We start from the raw sequence: 11,968 nt of genomic DNA on the forward strand, positions 1-11,968 counted from the left end.
TCGAACCAAAATGGGTGAAAAACTGAATCAAACTGAATCGCTCTATTTTGATTCGGTTTAAACTGAACGGTTTTGATTTTTGATTATTTTTTAATTTAGACTTGATTTTCAAGTTATTTGGTCTAATTTTGACTTTGGTTTGAACCTAATAACCATTAATCAATGAAATTAAACAATTAATATATATTTATAATTAAATATAATTCATAAATTTCCCATAAAAATAAATCAATTTAAAAATCGATTCGATTCGATTTGAATATATAAATTACTATTCGGTTTGGTTCGATTTAACCGATTTTTTTCTCTTCAAAACCGAACTGAATAGAAAAAACCGAAATTTTTATAATGTAAATCGAACCGAACCTATTGAATTTTAAAACCGAACTGATTGAATCGAATTGACTCGGTTCGATTCGATTTTTCAGTTTGAATCGAATTCTGCTCAGCCCTACCTAAAATGAATATTGATTTTTGTTTATATTCCAAGAATCAAGACTTTTCATAGGCAATTCAGAAAGATCTTCTTTCCCTCCCCCATTAATTTCCAGAAAATTTCCATGTCATTTTCCTCTAACCAAATTATTAAAGGCCCAATGAAAGGATGGGTTTATCTTAATTGCGTGAAGAAATTAACATATCTTAAGTCTCAGTGTGGGATTGGGACCTTTGTTTTGGGCTATAAGCTTTGAGATTCCTTCAGAAAGCAACGTTTTGTTTGTCCCTTGTAGACATGAAAATGATTGACATAAAATGTCAAAAACTGGTCCCAAAATTGTAGCCTAGTTAATAACTCATTGAGTTGACCTAAGTATACATTTTGGATACAACAAGCTAAACTTCCAAGGAATAAAGTTGAAAGTTGAAACAATCGGCAAAGGGTCACCATTTTTTTGTTAAGGAGAGGGGAGGAGTGGAGATTTAAACTTAACACCTGTTAGGCTAGTGATATACTTTTAGTTATTGAATCAAGTCAGATTAAGTTAGATAACCATAATTAATTGAATATATATATATATATATATACTTTACAAATCTTTTATTAATTTCATACAAATAATTTATGCTTATTGATGGATTAGAGAAACAAACTTAATATGATATCTGTAAATATATTGGGTTTTGATACTAATTAATTAATTTACTAAAACAAAAATTAGGCTCCAAATCGGGTCAAATATTTGGTAATTGTCACATATAGGAGTCGGGTTAAATATTTGGTAATTGGTATCTAGCTAGTAGGACAGCGACCCAAATTCCTTGAATCAAGTTAGGCACAACTTGTTTAGTAATGGTGCACTAAGGAATACTTCATTTTCATTGGCCTAATTTCAACATGTATTCTAACTTTTTTTTTTAGAATTAATTATTCTAAATTTCTAATTAATAATATATATATATACACACACACATAAAAAATTATCTCAAGCATAGGTTTGGTCTATGAGTTTAGACTTCAGATGATTTTAAATCATAATTTGTCATATTGTAAATATGTAATTTTGATAATTATATAATTAAAATTATTAATATGTACATTATTATGTAACAATAAAGATTGACTTGACATTATTAAATTTACCATTAAATACAATAAGTTAACTAAAATTCTTAAGCTTCTATTTTTTTTTGTTTAATCAAATTCGATAAGCATATTATATTAGGCAATTTAATTAATTATATCATTATGTAACCCTTGTCCCATATTGGTGTGACAAGGAAAACACATATAATTTATATAATCTTAATTTCAACTATCAAATATAATTTAGTTTATTTATTTTGAATTTGTAATTTAAAGTTTGAAAATTAGTTATTAAGTTAAATTTGAGAGCTGTTACAATTAGTATCACAAAATTGGACAATGCTAAACAACACAAATGTTGTGGCACAAATAGCACAAATGCTAATAAAATGACATAACTATCCTTATTAAAATTTTGAATGGAAGAAATGTGAGGAGATAGAGTGAAATTTGAATTTCATTCTCTCTCTTCTATCTAACAACTACTTGAGTAAATAGGATGAGAGTTCTCATACTTTCCTTGAGTTACCCACTATAATTAATATTATATGAGTTCTAATTATCTTTTTGAAAAAGTTTTAGGAAGTATACTATTGATTTATTAAACAAACCCTTTTTTATATTTATCTTCATCTTCTTTCTAAGAAACTCTTCGTTGTAAAGCACTTTAGTTCCAGTCCTAGGCCTCTTGGCTTTTCTTCATTGAGAAATTTTTTTTTTTTTTTTGCATGTGATAAATCCGATCACACAATGACAAGGAAGCATACATCTGAGAAAAACAAAAGCAGTACAAAAGTTTATGTTGTATTCATTGGGATTAAACCTAGAATCTATCATTTATATATGAATGTGCACCATTGGTCATTGGTGTTAGTAAAAGTGTGTACAAATCTTATGAGACCATGCAGGAGGCTGTAGAGGCCTACAATCACTTCTTGATTTCAAAAAATAATAGAGAGAGCAGTTGCAATGACATCCATTTTGCAATATCAACAAAAGAGGTTACCTCAATTGATAGAGCTATACAAGTCACACATGAAGATGCTGTTTCAACATGCAGTGGATATTAGAGTGAAACTGACAAATTCTCCGTTGGCTTTGTTATTGGGATGTTGTTTGCAATGCATTTGTCCAAGCATTAGATTGTTGAAATAATTTTGGTTTGATGATCTTGAATTTAGCTACTTTTGAAGATTTTGCAAGCGTTCTTATTAAAAGTAAACCATGGTTAAAGAACTTTATTTAGCACAAGAGTAGTTTTTTATTAAAGAATTTTGTTTCGTTTTTCTTCACTTATTAAGATTAGTAGAAATAGATCTTACAGCAATGGTTTTAGTGTTACTTTATATGAACATGGAGGTGTAATTTAGTTAATTGATGTACGTAAAACAAATACTATGGACTTTAATTGATCCCAGTGCCACTCGGGCTATTAGCCCTCATCCAATGATTTTTGCATGAAATATATATATATATATATATATATATATATATATATATATATATCTTGTGTAACGCCCTTACTGTAGGTACTTAGTACATTTTACTGTTTCGACGACTAATGTCTGTTCGGACTACACTTAAACTATAGTGAGGAGGCATAAATTAATGAAATAAATATTAAAAAAATATAGAAAAAATTTTGAAAAATAAAATAAAATTTAGAGAATTTATTAATTGGTATAAAATAATAAAAATAACCCGATGAGCACCATGAAGGGCATTTTGGTCATTTCACCCCTAGAGGTGAATTTTGACCTAAATGTCAAATTAAAATTAAGAAATAAAATAATTAACATAAATTAAATTTATGAATTTGAATTTGGAAAATGAGAAGAGAAAGAAGAAAAAAAAGGGAAAGAAAAGAAAATAAAGGAAATAGACTTATGGAATTTAAAAAAAAAAAAATTAAAGTACAATAATTATAGAATATATATAAGACACAAGAGACAAAAATTCACCAACCACAAGTCTTCTTCATCTTCCTCTTCTTTCTCTCCTTGCCGTCTCCATTGTTCTCTCCCCTCCACCATTTTTGCTCAAGCTTTGAGCTTGAGTTTCTCTTCATTTATCAACCAAAACCCCTAGTCTCCTTCATTAAAAATCCTCCCCACTCCATAAGGAAGCTTTAAATACCCATAAGAAGAAGAAAAGCTAAAGTTTGAAGTTGGGTCACAAGAGGTTAGTGCCTAATCTTCCTTTCTTCCTTTATTAATCCTTGAGTTAAGGTTAAAATGAAGTGAAATTTGTAAGAAACTAAAAGAAATTGGTGAATTAAGAGGGGAGTGAATTTTTGGTACCTATGGTGAGTGATGGTCTTTGATGACTTTAGTGTATATAAAGTGATTTAGTGATGTTGATTGATGCATTTATAAGTATTAGAAGTTGATTTTCATTGAAGTTTCATGAGGTTGAAATTTTGAGTTAGGGTTTGACCTAACTTGGGTACTTTTGCATTATACCTTGCAATTGAGATTGTTGAGATGTGTTGATGATATTTAGAAGTGCCTTGAATGTCAAATTGAAGTAAGGAAGTTGGAGGAGATTGAATATTGGGAATGCCATTTTCTGCAAGTTTGGGACTCAACGAGTCTAGTGTGTTTGATGAACCATAATCGATTGTGTGTTGCTCGAATTGGTATGATGCCAATTAGAGGTGAAACTAGACCTAAAATATCCCATTTTCCATGAAGAAACTATGCCCAAATTCTGTCCAAAAATTGACCTAAATACTTCCCAAATCTAGATTACCTTGCACCAAACCCAGAAAATTACCAAATGAATAGTATATGTTCATTTGGTCATAACTCCCTCTATACTGATCCAAATGACCTGAATTTGATACCATTGGAAAGCTTAGATATAAGGCTACAATTTTCATGAAGACCACTGAACCCAGAAATGCCAAGAACCAAGCCAAATTGCTGGCCCAAATTGGGTTACAAAACTGTCCAGACCTGTGTTTCCCAGAAATTTCTAGACATAAATTTACCCAATCAGTTTTGGCAAAATGGCCATAACTTGGTCTATAAGAACTCAAATGTAGTGAAACCAGTGGAAAAATGTCCATAAGACACATACCTACAAAATTGGTATTTTGACCAAAACCCATAAATTAAGAGAACTAGGTCAAATAGTTAGAATAATTTACTACATCAAAACCTGGAATCTGACGAAACTTCACTTGACCCCAGAAGAGTCTTTTAGTCATAACTCCCACTAGAAAAATCCAATTGAGATGAGCTATATCTTTCCAGAAACCTGAGAAATAGGGTTACAACTTTGTTTTAGGAACCTTCCTCAAATTATGAATTTAAGAATCTCAAAAAGTGACTGTCCTAAACTGAGCTTCTGTTGGCACAGGGTACATAAACCCAGGTCAGTTAATTGGCCATAAATAATTTCACAAAACTTCAAAAATTGTGATACAGATTTCTCAATGATCATAAGACATGGGGTAACAACTTTTATGAAGATCACCATGCCTAAAAGTGACTGCAACCTATTCCATTAATTAGGTAAAATTTAAGTCCAAAAGCTTCCTAGTTAAGGAACCAGAATCTGGGAATGAGTCAGTTATGGTTATCCGACCATAACTTGAGTTCTAAAAATCAAATTGATATGATTCAAAAGGGAAAATAAAGATAAAACATAGAGGAACAACTTCCATGAAATAAGTGTGGCCAAACAGTGGCTACAAACTGATCATATGGATAGGTAAAAGTAAGACACAAAAACTGAAACTAAAAAAAAGTTCATGAGATAAATTATCTTATGGTAGGAATTTAACCCTAACAAGCTATTAAACACTAAACCACATGAAAGAGTATGTGGGACCTATTTTCCCACTATAAAGTGATATGTACATTTCAAAAAAATAAGTAATAATGTGTAATTGCTCAATGTGATATGTAAAGTCAAAATAGTGAAACTGAACCTAAAGAAAGGTTCTTGAATTAAATTGTTTTTAGTAAGAACTTATCCCTAATAAGTTTCTATATGCTAAATTATATGAAATAGGTAAGTGGGACCTACTTTTGCACTACAATGTGACATGAAATTAGTTGATACATAAAATGTAAATTTACCTAAATGGTTTGCTAAACACATAAGTCATAGGAAAATACACTTAGAAACTATGTTTCTATCATATATGAAATAACAATACTATAAATATGTATAGTACATGACATAAAATATGAGAGTGATAAATACATAAGTTATACGAATAAGTGCTCGGGACCTATGTTCCCATTATAATAACATGGAAATGGTATAAAGCATAGGTAGTACATGAAGTGAAATAAAAATATGTTATGAACCATTAATAGTACATAGCATGAAATAATAAAATGATAAGTGCTTAATAGTACTAATTTGCCCAGAGTATGCCTAGGCTTATATGTATATAGTTGGATCGATTAGTATACCAATTAGGGACCACAGATAGCAGTACTGCTTACAGAGCAAATCATGAACTGACAATATATGTCTGATATAATTGTTCTACAGGCTATATGCCTACCCATTGGCCATTGTACCTAACTTTATTTCTGGCTTTACAAGCCTAACAATGGGTCTCGTGCCAGCCAGCTGGCCTCGTGCCTGACAGACGTATACTGAACAGACATATGGCTGTCTAACCAGTATACACCCGTGCATCCAACTTTTATAATTTGTTATAGGTTTCTTAGGCATTGATAAAAATTAATTAAGACTTAAAATATAATAAGTAATCATAAAAGATCCCGATAATGTTAATTATTTTCAAAGAGCAATAAAAATGTAAAAGAACCAGAAATTATGATTTGCAGTTATAAATTCAATTGTTTAATTATTGTTATTATAAATTATGCACCACTAAGCGTTATGCTTAGCGCGTTGATTTTTCATCGTGTAGGTACTAAAAATCAGCAGCCGCCACAGCAGAAACCGCCACAGTAGTGTTTGGACAGAGTTTCGACTAGATCTGCCACCGACCAGAGTTACATCACCAGTCTTTTGTATTTTGGTAGGGCTCATGTATAGACTAGTATTTTGGTTCATTATGTCTAGTCATGATGTATTTCATTTTGGACTTGTAATTAAACTTGAGATTGAAATGAAAACTTGTAATTTATTATCTATGAATTTCCATATGAATGCAATAGATGATACTTCATTTTGAGATCTCATAATTAGTTGTGAATGATATGATAAAAGAGAATATAATATGAAAATGTGTGAAATGAATATGGACATGTTAACAGGTGATTAGTGGAAACCCGCCATATGCTAATAAAATAGGGGAGGCTCTGTCCAGGTCTCCACAGAAATAAGATATATATAAAAACAAATTCTACATATAGAATACATGTTTTAAATGACATCAAAAGTTTACAATAGATATGATAAAACAAGATAGGGTGCTCCGACACCGAATGTGACACTTCTTGCTCGGCTATACAGTAAACGGGTAAGGGGCATCACATCTTGCCACAAGAGTAATTCAAAATCAACACATATATTGATTTATATATTTCTCACCACATCTTTATCTCTCTCCCTCCCTCTATTTATCTTTATATATATGATAATCTTAATATCGATAGTCTATAACTCTTTTTATTTATATCATTCTCTAAATATCTTTGACTAGCTCCCTCTATACTTAAATTAAAAACAATGATTTAATGATGATAATGGTGGTAATATTGTACACGTGGTGATTATAGCGGTGGTGCTGATTTAACTATTGGTCGTTGTATAGGTGATTATTCTAATAGTAGTGAAGTGGTGTTAATACTATAAAACTAAGTGTATATAAGTAAATGATTTATATATATCTTACAATTTTAAATCTAAACATTTGTTATATTATAATTTTAAGGAAAAATGTTAATTAGGGTTTAAAAATACTTCCAATCATCACAATTTAATATTATATTTTTTAATGAAAAGAATTATAAAGAATCATAAAGAAAAAAAGAAGGGCAAAGGGAGGATTCGAACCTTGAACCCTCTACCTTATGCTTGAGAACATGTGCCATCTAATAATTTTTTACATTGAAATACACACACACACACACACACACACACAAGAGTTATTAAAAAATCAACACATATATTGATTTATACATTTACACACACACACACACACACAAGAGTTATTAAAAAAATCAACACATATATTGATTTATACACTTCTATATATCTCCTTCCACATCTTTATCTCTCTCTCTCTCTCTCTCTCTCCCTCTATTTATCTTTATATATATGATAATCTTAATATCAATAGTCTATAACTCTTTTTATTTATATCATTCTCTAAATATCTTTGACTAGCTCCCTCTATACTTAAATTAAAAACAATGATTTAATGATGATAATGGTGATAATATTGTACATGTGGTGATTATAGCGGTGGTGCTGATTCAACTATTGGTCATTGTATAGGTGATTATTCTAATAGTAGTGAAGTGGTGTTAATACTATAAAACTAAGTGTATATAAGTAAATGATTTATATATATCTTACAATTTTAAATCTAAACATTTGTTATATTATAATTTTAAGGAAAAATGTTAATTAGGGTTTAAAAATACTTTCAATCATCACAATTTAACATTACATTTTTTAATGGAAAGAATTATAAAGAATCATAAAGAAAAAAAAAAGGCAAAGGGAGGATTCGAACCCTAAACCCTCTACCTTATGCTTAGGAGCATGTGCCAATCGAGCTATTAGCCCTCATTCAATTATTTTTTACATTGAAATATATATATATATAGACACACACACACACACACACACACACACAAGAGTTATTAAAACATTAACACATATATTGATTTATACATTTCTATATATCTCTCTCCACATCTTTATCTCTCTCTCCCTCTATTTATCTTTATATATATGATAATCTTAATATCGATAGTCTATAACTCTTTTTATTTATATCCTTCTCTAAATATCTTTGACTAGCTTCCTCTATACTTAAATTAAAAATAATGCTTTAATGATGATAATGGTGGTAATATTGTATACGTGGTGATTATAGAGGTGACGCTGATTTAACTATTGGTCGTTGTATAGGTGATTATTCTAATAGCAGTGAAGTGGTGTTAATACTATAAAACTAAGTATATATAAGTAAATGATTTATATATATCTTATAATTTTAAATTTAAACATTTGTTATATTATAATTTTAAGGAAAAGTATTAATTATGGTTTAAAAATACTTCCAATAAAAAATACTTCCAATCATCACAATTTAATATTATATTTTTTAATAAAAAGAATTATAAAGAATCATAAAGAAAAAAAGAGGGGCAAAGGGAGGATTCAACCCTAAACCCTCTACCTTATGCTTGGGAGCATGTGTCAATCGAGCTATTAGCCCTCATCCAATAATTTTTTACATTGAAATATATATATATATACACACACACACACACACACAGAAGAGTTATTAAAAAATCAACACATATATTGATTTATACATTTTTATATATCTCTCTCCACATCTTTATCTCTCTCTCCCTCTATTTATCTTTATATATATGATAATCTTAATATCGATAGTCTATAACTTTTTTTATTTATATCATTCTTTAAATATCTTTGAATAGCTACCTCTATACTTAAATTAAAAACAATGATAATAATGGTGGTAATATTGTACACGTGGTGATTATAGCAGTTGTGCTGATTTAACTATTAGTTGTTGTATTAGTGATTATTCTAATAGTAGTGAAATTGTGTTAATACTATAATACTAAGTGTATATAAGTAATGATTTATATATATCTTATAATTTTAAATCTAAACATTTGTTATATTATAATTTTAAGGAAAAGTATTAATTAGGGTTTAAAAATACTTCCAATAAAAAATACTTCCAATCATCACAATTTAATATTATATTTTTAAATGAAAAGAATTATAAAAAATCATAAAGAAAAAAAAGAAGGGTAAGGGGAGGATTCGAACCTGTACCTTATGCTTGGGAGCATGTGCCAACCAAGCTATTAGTCCTCATCCACTTTTTAAATCAACAAAAAAAAAAAATATATATATATATACATAAAGAGGACTCGAACCCTGAACCACGCTAGGATGCGTGTTGATGCATACATTTTGCATAATCATTGAGGTTTAATTTCATAGCCATTTTATTTGATTATTAGTCATTTTTAGCTAATTTCATTAGTTAATTAGTTAGTTTTTCATAATTGTCGATTTTGGATTAATTTGTAATTTTTACTTTGTTTTGTAGGAAAAATGGTGTTTTTGAAGGACTGAAGAGAATTTTGCCATCGAGGAGTGTCTTCTATAGCCAAAGATGTCAAAAACAAGTTTTCAAGCTGAAATATGCATTGACCAAATTGTGCATAACTTGCCGCATAAGCTATGCAGATTTGCATAAGGAGAAAGATCACTGTTCCAGAACCAGCCGAAGTGTGCATAAGGAGACAGCATAGCTTATGCACATTCCCGCCTCCCTTATGCACCTTCACGGAATTGTGCATAACCTATGCACCAAGTCATGCAGTTTTGCATAAGTGGCCCAGAACAGTAGCGCATAAGGGACTGCATAACTTATGCGATCCACTTATGCGATCCCATGAAGAGTTCATTAATGAGTGTGAGATTCCCTCAAATAAGTCCTCCTAGAACATACCATTTTAGGGCTCCATATCAGAAAAATGCTATAAATAGTCCCATTTTCTCATTTTAGAGGGGAGGCAAGGAGAAAAGAAGAAGAGGAGAAGAGAGGCAGAATTTGAGGAGTCATTTTCACCTTCCACACCATTTTTAACCAAGATTTGCATATTTCTTCCTTCCTTTACATTTTTCTACATTTCTAGTGTTTAATTTCTTACTTCGTAGCTTAGATTAAAGCTTTATTTCCATTTAAACTCATCATATCTTGTAAGCATTATGGATAGTGAGTAGTTTACTTTTGATTCGGAGTAAGGGATGTAATATTTTAGTTATTTTTGTGGATTTGAACTGGTTAGTCCCAATTTAATGAATTTATGAGGTTTAATCCATTTCTTGTGTGCTTATTCACATGCTTAATGAAGGGCCCCATTAAGTTATGTTCTTAATCCTTGGTTGAAGCAGAAAGGAGAAAACCAAGTGATAGTTAATCAAGAAATTGGACTTAATTAACTTAGATCTAGAAATAGACTAAGGGTTAAGAGGGTTTTAATAGATTGATTAAAGAACCTAATGGGTCTTGGTTAATTTTAACTCCACGAAAGTAGGATTAAGTTAATTAAGGCACTCTTTGTCTCACTCGAAAGAGTTTTCAAAGGATTTTAGAATTAATCTCCTTTAAACCCATAAATTTCATGGATTGGGTGGCTAGGAAAATCCCAAAATAGCTTGAATATGAAATCCGAACTCCGGAATCGCCTTTTACCATTGTTAATTTCTAATCGAATTTAATCATTTGCCATTTTAAATATTGCCATATTTGAACTTGCTTATTTCAATTTGATGTAAATCTTAGTTTAATTAATACATTGTTGAATAGAATATTAAATTTGCACATTTAGATTTCATACTCCATTACCCATTAATTCATTATTTTAATTTCATAAATACTTCAATTTAGTCAACTTTTATATCAAAAATTCAATCATTAACACAACTCCTCGTGGGATCGATATTTTTCTATACTACTTGTACGACCCGTGCACTTGCGGTTGGGACGCATCAAGTTTTAGCGCCGTTCGGGAGTTGTTTGTTTAAGATTGAATTCTTGATTATTTTAGTTGTTTTTTAGTTTTATCTCTGTTATCTTTTCATTTTGTGTTTGTTTGTTCTTTTTCAGGTACTCTTAATCTTTTATGAGAAGAGCTAGAAGCACAAGTGATACATCCTTATTATTCAACCCTGAAATTGAGAAATTTTGTAAGGCCAACAAGAAAGAAACCAGAAAAGAAAAGAAGCCTTGATAGAAACTGAATTAGAAGCAGACATGGCTGATGAAAGAATTAGAATTGGTGTTGGTAATGCTGGAAATGGTCAAAATAATGAAAATGCAGCCCATGGTGAAGAAGTTGTTAATGCTAACGTGCTTAGGGGAAGTATGATGGATCATGCTTTTCCACGTTTTGATGACTTGAGAGAGAGCATAGCAAGACCAAGGATTGATGCAAATAGTTACAAGATGGATTTTGGAGTCCTTCAAATGATTCAGAATTCTCAATTTGGGGGTCATCCTTCTGAAAATCCACACACACATCTGAAGAAGTTTGCTATGATTTGTGACATGCAAAAACAACCTGGAGTATCTGATGATGCAGCAAGGCTAAAATTGTTTCCATTCTCTTTGAAAGATAGAGCATTGGATTGGCTTGATTCTTTACCTCACAACTCAATTACAAATTGGGAGCAGCTCACTGATGTATTTCTTGCCCAATACTTTCCACCTGGAAAAACTCA

Source organism: Hevea brasiliensis, chromosome 12 (genome assembly GCF_030052815.1).
Source record: "Hevea brasiliensis isolate MT/VB/25A 57/8 chromosome 12, ASM3005281v1, whole genome shotgun sequence".
In the NCBI taxonomy this organism is placed as follows: Eukaryota; Viridiplantae; Streptophyta; class Magnoliopsida; order Malpighiales; family Euphorbiaceae; genus Hevea; species Hevea brasiliensis.